The sequence below is a fragment of the Natrix helvetica genome (assembly GCF_964273705.1).
Source record: "Natrix helvetica genome assembly, chromosome: Z".
NCBI lineage: Eukaryota > Metazoa > Chordata > Lepidosauria > Squamata > Natricidae > Natrix > Natrix helvetica.
Genome location: NC_138554.1, coordinates 2449238 through 2460134, shown reverse-complemented (window position 1 = coordinate 2460134; position 10897 = coordinate 2449238).

Genomic DNA, 10897 nt, shown 5'->3' with positions numbered 1-10897 from the left:
CACATTTCCCCCCCTTTTTGTGCGCCGGTTTAAAACTCAACAGCGCTGCTCCTTGAAAAGGGCTGGAGGAAAATGAATCGAGAACTTTAGATTTTGAAGATTGATTTTAAGCAAACCCATCCCTCCAGATTTTAGGTTATTTCTATATGGGTCTACTGGTTGCACAGGGGGTTGGACTAGATGACCTCCAAGGTCCCTTTCCGACCCTCTTCTTCCGTGATTCTGTAAGGGTCTCCTGCTTGAGCCAGGGGGCTGGACTAGATGACCTCTAAGGATCCATTCAACTGTGTTAATTCTGTAAGGGTCTCCTGCTTGAGCAGGGGTTGGACTAGATGACTTCTGAGGTCCCTTACCGACTCTGTTATTCCGTGATTCTGTAAGGGTCTCCTGCTTGAGTCAGGGGGTTGGATTAGATGACCTCTGAGGTCCCTTTCCGACTGTCATTCCCTGATTCTATAAGTGTCTCCTGCTTGAGAAGAGGGGTTGGACTAGATGACCTCCAAGGTCCCTTCCCATTCTGCGATTCTGTAACGGTCTCCTGCTGAAACAGGGGGGTTGGACTAGATGACCTCCAAGGTACCTTTCCAACCCTCTTCATCTGTGATTCCGTAAGGGTCTCCTGCTTGAGCAGGGGTTGGACTAGATGACCTCCAAGGTCCCATTCTGACTCTGTTATTCTGTGATTCTGTAAGGGTCTCTTGCTTGAGTCAGGGGGTTGGATTAGATGACCTCTGAGGTCCCTTCCGACTCTGTTATTCCGTGATTCTGAAATGGTCTCCTGCTTGAGCTAGGGGGCTGGACTAGATGACCTCTAAGGATCCATTCAACTGTGTTAATTCTGTCATTCCGTAAGGGCCTCCTGCTTGAGCAGGGGTTGGACTAGATGACCTCCAAGGTCCCTTTCCGACTCTGTTATTCCGTGATTCTGTAAGGGTCTCCTGCTTGAGTCAGGGGGTTGGATTAGATGACCTCCGAGGTCCCTTCCAATTCTGTTATTCCATATTTTACCAGGGTCTCCTGATTGAGAAGGGGGGTGGGTGGGTTGGACTAGATGACCTCCAAGGTCCCTTCCAACTTAGGCCTAACCTCAACTTTTTACTTTTACATAATAGCATAAAGTAGCCATTTCTGTAGCCCCCAAACCGATCTAATCGGTAAAACCCAGAATCAACGTTTCATTCCCCCCCCCGCCCCCCCCATCTCGAGCACAAAGTCCAGGAATGGTTTCCAAGTGGGAAGAACAGCGATTGTGTGTGTGGGTTTTTTTGCAATCGATTTCATCCACTCTGCTATTGCCATCCATTTATGCAGCCGTTCGTCCACGGTGGGAATCAAAGCGTCCTTCCGAATCTCTAATCATTTATCTTCTGCAACCGAGCCGAGATAGTTGCCGCTTAATTTTCTCGACCGGTTTCCTGGAAATTTCAGGGCTTTGCCAAAGAGGATTGAATTGGGCATTCCCAAAATAATAATAATAATAATCCTTCCAAAAAGGTTAATTGTTGTCACTGGAGGCAATACTTGGGTTAAACTTGGCAGCTAAGGCGGGGTCAGAAAACTGGTTCAGGATTGGATGGGAGGCCATCAGGAAATCTCAGGGAGGATGAAAGGATGTCCCGGAGGGAGACGGGGACCAACCACAGGAAAAACAACAAGGTTGGAAATCCCTCTAAAAGTATGAATTATATCAGCCTCTTTAATCTTGCAATTAAAATCTGCATCCTGTATTTTGACTTCAAGGGAGATGGCGAATATGATGATGATGATGATGATTTTAAAAGCTGCAAACTATCCATCAAAGGATGAAAATCTTCCTGGGAGGGGAGAGAAAAAGAAAGGTCCACAATTATTATTATTATTTTTTAAAAAAAATAGATCAAAGTCTCGCAAAGGAGGACAGTGGCACCTGGAAGGCTCTGGTTATACCCTCTTACGGTCTCCAGGTGGCGATGTTGCTCTCTTCTGCCTGAGCATCCCTCTACTAGGGTTTTTGCTAGGAATTTTTCTTGTCTTTTTTTTGGGGGGGAGGGGGTTGTACCAATCCGTAAGGATGATGGGGGCGAAATATTGAAACTGGATCAGTCCAGTAGGCCAGATTGCTTGGGGGGGGGGACCTCGGGCAGGATTTGGAGGGAAGCCTCATTCTCAGAACTTTTTGTAATTTTTAATTTTATTTTATTAGATAGGATTCTCTTTTTTATTAATTTTATTGTTTTTTTAATATGATGTTTTTTGATCTTGACGAATGTATATTGTTTTTTTATGTACGTTGAGAGCATATGCACCAAAGACAAATTCCACTTGGCCAATAAAGAATTCAATTATACTCTATTCTAATTCTATTCTATTCTATTTACTCTACTCTATTCGAATTCTATTTCTACTCTACTCTACTCTAATTCTATTCTATTCTTATTCTTATTCTATTCTACTCTATACTCTTATCTATTCTTTACTGTTCTACTCTACTCTACTCTAATTCTATTCTATTCTATTTACTCTAATTCTATTCTATTCTATTTCTACTCTACTCTTCTCTAATTCTATTCTTATTCTATTCTACTCTTATTCTATTCTATTCTACTCTACTCTTATCTATTCTTTACTATTCTACTCTACTCTACTCTAATTCTATTCTATTCTGTTTATTCTAATTCTATTCTATTCTACTCTACTCTATTCTAATTCTCTTCTCTTCTAATTGTCTTCTCTTCTATTTACTCTATTCTATTCTTTCTATTCTATTCTGTTAACTCTAATTCTATTCTATTCTTATTCTATTCTATTTACTCTACTCTACTTCTATTCTATTCTATTTACTCTACTCTACTTCTATTCTATTCTATTTACTCTAATTCTATTCTATTCTATTTCTACTCTACTCTTCTCTACTCTACTCTACTCTTCTCTAATTCTATTCTTATTCTATTCTACTCCTATTCTATTCTATTCTATTCTATTCTATTCTATTCTATTCTACTCTACTCTACTCTTATCTATTCTTTACTATTCTACTCTGCTCTACTCTAATTCTATTCTATTCTGTTTACTCTATTCTAATTCTATTCTATTCTACTCTACTCTATTCTAACTCTCTTCTCTTCTAATTGTCTTCTCTTCTATTTACTCTATTCTATTCTTTCCATTCTATTCTGTTAACTCTAATTCTATTCTATTCTTATTCTATTCTATTTACTCTACTCTACTCTACTTCTATTCTATTCTATTTACTCTACTCTACTCTACTTCTATTCTATTCTATTCTATTCTATTCTACTCGAATTCTATTCTATTCTAATTCTATTCTATTCTACTCTACTCTAATTCTATTTACTCTATTCTAATTCTATTCTTATTCTGTTCTATTCTGTTTTCTCTACTCTAATTCTATTCTATTTCTATTCTTTCTATTCTATTCTATTTACTCTATTCTAATTCTATTCTATTCTGTTTACTCTACTCTAATTCTAGTTCTATTCTAATTCTATTCTATTCTTGTAAGCCACCTGGAGTTGCTGTGTGCGAATAGGCGGCAATTTCAAACCTCCTAAATAAACAATAAATAAAACTTCAGAAATTCTTCATTCTTCAGAGACGAGCATGGGGAAAAGGTCGTAAAATCAGGCATGACTTTTTAAATAACTGCCTGGCTTAGCAGCATTGTAAGTTTGAAAACCGATGGTCATATGTTGAAGACTATCTGTTCAGAATGTTCTTCACGCTAATTGCATTTTTTTCACGCCGTGAAAAAATGTCGGTAGGGATTTGCTTAAGAACCGTGGCAAAAAGAGTCATAAAAACAGATGCATGTCATGTCTTCAAACAGTCGCTAAAAGCACAGTCGTAAGTCAAGGACTAACTGTATGTCCATTTTTTTGTATGTTTCCTTTTATCTCCCACTGGAAAAAAAAAATCTTCTGTATCTCCATTCATTTCTCCCCCACCACACAAATATGAGCCAGCCGTGTGTAGCAGCAGCCAAAAAAAGCAAATATGATCCTTGGTTGTATAAACAGAGGCACAGCATCAAAATCATGGGAAAGATTATATTAATAAGGCCACACCTGGAATCCCATCTCCAGTTTTGGTCCCCATATTACAAAAAAGAGGTTGAGACTTTTGGAAAAAGTGCAGAGAAGAGCAACTAAGAGGATCAAAGGCTAAAGATACAGAAGGATCTTGACAAACTTGAACATTGGGCACTATCTAACAAAATGAAATTCAATGGTGAAAAGAGGAAGGTTCTACATTTAGGCAAGAAAGACAAAATGCACAGGGACAGTATAGGTGGTATCTTGCTCAGCATGAGTAACTGTGAGAGGGATCTTGGAGTCCTAGTGGACAACCATTTAAATAGGAGCCAGCCGGGTGCAGCAGCTGCCAAAAAAGCCAACACAGTTCTAGGCTGCATCAACAGAGGGATAGAATCAAGATCACGTGAAGGGTTAATACCACTTTACAATCCCTTGGTAAGGCCACACTGGTAATAGTTGCATTCAGTTTTGGTCGCCACGATGTAGAAAAGATGTGGAGACTCTAGAAAGAGTGCAGAGAAGAGCAACAAAGAGGATAATAATAATAATAATAATAATAATAATAATAATAATAATAATAATAATAATAATAATAATAATAATAATAATAATAATAATAATAATAAATATTTATTTCTTAGCTGCACCCTCTCCCGAAGGACTCGGGGCGGCGTACAACAAAACATAGGAAATAAATATATAGACAAACATACATATACCAAAAACATATACCAAGACATATACAAAACATATACTAGGAGGAGGCGAACTGGTAGATAAAAACAATTAAAATACAGTATTTAAAAACCCCTAGATTAATTAAATATAATTAAAATACCCAGTTAAAAACCCGTCAGGAGCGATATGGTTAGATCAAAGTTGAGCCAGGCCAGCTACTTGGAATAGGTGGGTCTTGAGCTTTACACAAAAGGAGCGGAGGTCAGAGGTATTCCTAATATCCGGGGGGAGGTCATTCCACAGGGCTGGGCCCGCCACAGAGAAGGCTCTACTCCTAGGCGCCGCCCCCCGGCACTGCCTGGTGGACGGCACCTGGAGGAGACCCTCTCTGTGCGAGCGGATTGGTCGCAGGGATGTATGGGGCAGAATACGATCCCGCAGGTAACTAGGTCCTGAGCCATGGAGCGCTTTAAAGATCGTTATCAAAACCTTGAAATGCACCCGATAGACCACAGGAAGCCAGTGCAGCTCGCGCAGGAACGGTGTCACATGGGAGTACCTAGTACTCCCCATAATTACCCGTGCGGCTGCGTTCTGGACCAACTGTAGCCTCCGGGTGCATTTCAAGGGAAGCCCCATGTAGAGAGCGTTACAGTAGTCCAAGCGAGACGTCACCAGCGCATGAGTGACCGTGCGTAAGGCGTCCCGGTCCAGTAGGGGGCGCAATTGGCACACCAGGCGAACCTGGTGGAACGCCCCCCTTGCCACGGCTGTCACATGGTCATCCATGGACAGCCGGGCATCCAGGAGGACGCCCAAATTGCGCGTCCGCTCCACGGGGGCGAGTTGAATGCCCCCGATGGCCAATGATGGAATTAACTGGTTGAACCGGGGGGCCAGAACCCACAGCCACTCCGTCTTGGAGGGGTTGAGTTTGAGTCGGTTGTCATCCATCCAGACCCGTACGGCTTCCACACACCGGGACATCACTTCGACGGCCTCGTTGGGGTGGTTCGGGGTGGAAAAGTACAGCTGAGTATCATCAGCGTACAGATGATATCCCACCCCGAAACCACGGATGATCTCACCCAGCGGCTTCATATATGTGTTGAACAGGAGTGGCGAGAGGACCGACCCCTGTGGCACCCCACAAGTAAGGGGGCGTAGGGTCGACCTCTCCTCCCCTGCCAACACACGTTGCGTCCAGCCAGAAAGGTAGGAGCTGAACCACCGCAGAACGGTGCCCCGGACCCCTAACCCCTCCAGCCGGCGCAGTAGGATACCATGGTCGATGGTATCAAAAGCCGCCGAGAGGTCTAATAGGACCAGGATAGAGGAGCAACCTCTATCTCTGGCCCTCCAGAGATCATCCACCAACGCGACCAAGGCCGTCTCCGTGCTGTGACCGGGGCGGAAGCCGGACTGGCGCGGGTCTAGATAATCATTTTCCTCCAGAGGCTGTGGAAACTGGTAGGCCACCACACTCTCTACAACCTTCACCAAAAAGGGAAGGTTGGAGACAGGACGATAATTGGCCAGCTCCAAAGGATCCAGGGAAGGCTTCTTGAGCAAGGGTCTCACCACCGCCTCTTTCAAGGCGGCCGGGAGAGACCCCTCGCTCAGCAAAGCGTTCACTAGGTCCAGGAGCCAGTCTCGTGTAACCTCCCAGGATGCCAGTACAAGCCAGGAGGGGCACGGGTCCAATAAACATGTGGTGGGTCGCAGTCGTCCACGCATTCTGTCCAAATCCTCGATGGCAACCAAGTCAAACTCCTCCCAGGTCGATTCCTCAAGACTCGCCACGGACGTCTCCATTGGACCACTAACAGGGACCCAATCCTTCCGGATTTGAGCGATTTTATCCTGCAGATATTTCCCAAATTCCTCTGCCCTGCCCTGTAGAGGGGCCTCCCGCGGCCTCTGAAACAAGAGGGAGCGGGACACCCGAAACAGGGCGGCAGGGCGGTTCTCCGCGGATGCAATGAGAGTGGCACAATATTGGCGTTTGGCCACTCTCAATGCCACAAGGTACGTCCTTAAATGGGCTCGTGCCTGTGTTCGATCAAGTTCGGAACGAGAGGATCTCCAATGACTCTCTAGACGTCTCTTGCGGCATTTCATCACCCTTAGCTCCTCGGTAAACCATGGGGCCAGGGTGGATCGTTGCCGCCGGAGAGGCCGCAAAGGCGCCACCCGGTTCAAGGCCCCGGTAGTCGCATTATTCCACGCGACCACCAGGTCCTCTACCCGGGGGCGGGTCAAGGTTACAGGAGGTGGCCCAAGCTCCATCTGGAACCTATCTGGTTCCATCAGGCGTCTGGGGCGGAACCATCTAGTGCTTTCCGGTTCCGCCTCCCCGCAGCGGGAGGTAGCACCAGGGAAGTCAAGACGAAGGAGTGAGTGATCTGACCATGACAGGGGAGTGATGGTTAAGTCCCCTCCTCCCAGATCACTCAACCACTGGCCAGAGACAAAAACGAGGTCCAGAGTGTGTCCTCCCTCGTGTGTCGGGCCCTGAATCATTTGAGTCAGGTCCATGGCTGTCATGGAAGCCATGAACTCCCGAACCCCCTCTGATGCTTCTCCCATCAATGGCATGATGAGGGGACTGGAGACTAAAACACCTGAAGAACGGTTGCAGGAACTGGGGATGTCTAGCTTAAGAGAAAGAAGGACCAGAGGAGACATGACAGCAGTCTTCCAATATCTCAGGGGTTGCCACAAAGAAGAGGGAGTCAAACTATTCTCCAAGGCACCTGAGGGTAGAACAAGAAGCAATGGGTGGAAACTAACCAAGGAAAGAAGCAACTTAGAACTGAGGAGAAACTTCCTGACAGTGAGAACAATTCATCAGTGGAACAGAAGTTGCCTTCAGAAGTTGTGAATGCCCCAACACTGGAAGTCTTTAAGAAGATGTTGGATAGCCATTTGTCTGGAACGGTATAGGGTTTCCTGCCTAGGCAGAGGGTTGGACTAGAAGACCTCCAAGGTCCCTTCCAACTCCGCTATCGTATTGTATAAAGGCCCGGAGACTCAAACATAGAAAGAACGGTTACAGGATTTGGGTTTGGCTAAGTCTAGAGAAATGAAGGACTAAGGGGGACATGATGGCGGTCTTCCAGTATCTTGAGGGATTGCCCCAAAGAAGGGGGGGGGGGTTGACTTATTTTCTAAAGCACCAGAAGGCAAAAAAAGAGGAAGCAATGGATGGAAACGAATGAAGGAGAGAAGCAACCTGGAACGAAGAAATAACTTTCTAACAATGAGGACAATTCACCAGTGGAACAGCTTGCCACCAGAAGTTGTGAGTGGTTCCATCACCGGAGGTTTTGAAGAAGAGACTGGTATAGGATTTCCTGCTTGAGCAGGCGGTTGGACTAGAGGATCTCCAAAGTCCCATCCCGCTCTATCCAGACACAAAAATAAACCCCAAGTTAAAACTCTGAAAAAAGCAGATCTCTGGCTCCCAAACTGTGAGCGATTTTTGACCTGCAAAAACGAAAAAGAAGTTTGCAAAGTTCAACCTAATTGCTGCCGAAAGATGCCTGTCTTCCTTCGTAACTGGAAAAGGTCCCGGGGGCATTGATCTCCCAGCGCAAAGCCAGGTGCGTTCACCTGATTGAGTGCCTTGCATTGGATGATGGCTAGGTTGCATTCTCTGGATGGGGACCAAAGAGGTCAGTGGATTTAGGGCAGTTGAATTACAGAGCTGGCAGAAGCTCCCCCCCCCTCCCCCGGAGCCCACACCTGTTTTTGGTGCCAGACTGGCTCCCTAAATGATAGGAGAGAAGAGGATGTCTTCTCTAAACTGGGGTCTTGGCTTGCAGCGGGAAAATTAATGAATAGAATAGAAAATATGGAATGGAATGGAATGGAATAGAATAGAATATAGAATAGAATAGAATATGGACAGGATAGAATAGGATAGAATATAATAGGATAGAATAGAGTAGAATAGAAAATATGGAATAGAATAGAATGGAAAAGAAAAGAAAATATGGAATGGAATGGAATAGAATAGAATAGAATATAGAATAGAACAGAATATGGACAGGATAGAATAGAAAATATGGAATGGAATAGAATATAGAATAGAACAGAATATGGACAGGACAGGACTGAACAGAATATAATAGAAAAGAAAAGAAAAAAGAAAAGAAAATATGGAATGGAATGGAATGGAATAGAATATAGAATAGAACAGAATATGGATAGAATAGAATAGAATAGAATAGGATAGAGTAGAATAGAAAATATGGAATAGAATAGAATGGAAAAGAAAAGAAAATATGGAATGGAATGGAATAGAATAGAATAGAATATAGAATAGAACAGAATATGGATAGGATAGAATAGAATAGAATAGAATAGAACAGAAAATATGGAATGGAATGGAATGGAATGGAATGGAATAGAATAGAATATGAAAAGGATAGAATAGAATAGAATAGAACAGAAAATATGGAATGGAATAGAGTAGAGTAGAATAGAATAGAATAAAAAATATGGAATGGAGTGGAATGGAATAGAATATAGAATAGAACAGAATATGGACAGGACAGGATAGTATAGCATAGAATACAATAGAAAATATGGAGTGGAATGGAATAGAATAGAATATGAAAAGGATAGAATAGAATAGAATAGAATAGAATAGAATAGAAAATATGGAATGGAATGGAATAGAATAGAATATAGAATAGAATAGAATAGAATATGGACAGGACAGGACAGGATAGGATAGAATAGAATAGAATATGGAAAGGATATAATAGATTACAATAGAATATAAAAAATAGAAGAGAAGAGAATAAAGTAAAGAGAAGAAAGAAAAGAACAGAAAATAAAGAACAGAATTGAAAATAGAATAGAACAGAACAGAAAAAAGAAGAGAATTCAGAATTGAGAACAAAAGAGAAAAGAAGAGAAAATGATGAGAATAGAGAAGAGAACAGGACAGAACAGAACAGAAAATGGAGGAGAAAAGAACAGAATTTAGAACAGAACAGAAAATAGAAGAAAATTGAGAAGAGAAGAGAATAAATATTGGAATGAAGAATAGAATAGGAGTTGTGAGTTATTTGTGAAAATAATATGATGGTCCTCGACTTACGGCCACAATTGAGCCCAAATTTTATGTCGCTAAGGGAGACATTCGTTAAGGGAATACGGCCCCATTTGACCATCTTTCTTGCCGCTGCTGTTAAGTGAATCACTGCCGTTGTTAAATGAGTCACACAGTCGTTAAGTGAATCTGGACTTCCCTTGGACTATTGCTGGCCGGAAGGTCGGTCACAAAGGGAGGCTGACGTGAGCCCAGGGACACCGCGACCGTCATAAATATGAAACCGCTTGCCAGTTTGATCCATGAGGTTGCCAAACAACCCTAGGCGTGGAAAAACAAGCGGTCGTTAGTGTCACCGTAACTTCGGCTACGGTTATACGTCGAGGACCTCCTGCCAAGAAAGAAAGAAACGCACCCGAGAAACGGGAACCAAAGTGGGTTTTGCCATTGGGAGCGCGTGAAAAATCCTTGTCGAAGCCAAAGTCGGACTTTGGGCTGCCTCCAAACTGATCTCGTTGCTCGCCCCAGGCGTGGGAGACGTGGCTGTCACTTATCCGTGGCAGGTGTGTGCGCGTGTGTGGCCTATAAGCCTCTCTGGGGGAGGAGGAGCTGCTTGGCATGTCCCAGCCTGTCCCAGGCATGGACTCACCAGACACCTTCCTTGCCCGGCTGCGTTCTGAGCTCACTCTCCCGGATTCCCGAATGGCGACCTACAAAGTCTCCGTGGCCACCGGCGACATGATCCTGGCCGGCAGCTACAGCACCATCTCCATCACCCTGGTGGGCGAGCGGGCGGAAAGCGCCAAGCACCGCCTGGACAAGCTGGGGAAAGATTTCGTCCCCGGAGCGGTGAGTGTTGGGAGACGAGCGGGATTCGAACGGGGTACTGCCACGGGTGGTGTTTGTTGGGTGTGTGGGTGGGTGGTGGTGATGGTGGTGGCCCTTTTGAGCGGGCCGGTTTTCCTCAAGGACGTCTCGTGACCAGGCTAAGGGACAGCATCAGGGCTGGAAGGGAGCAGGGGTGTGTGGCGAATGAGAAGGAGGGGGAGATGGAGAAAAAGAAGACGAGAAAGAAGAAGAAGAAAAAGAAGGAGGAGGAGGAAGAAGAAGAAAGAAGGAA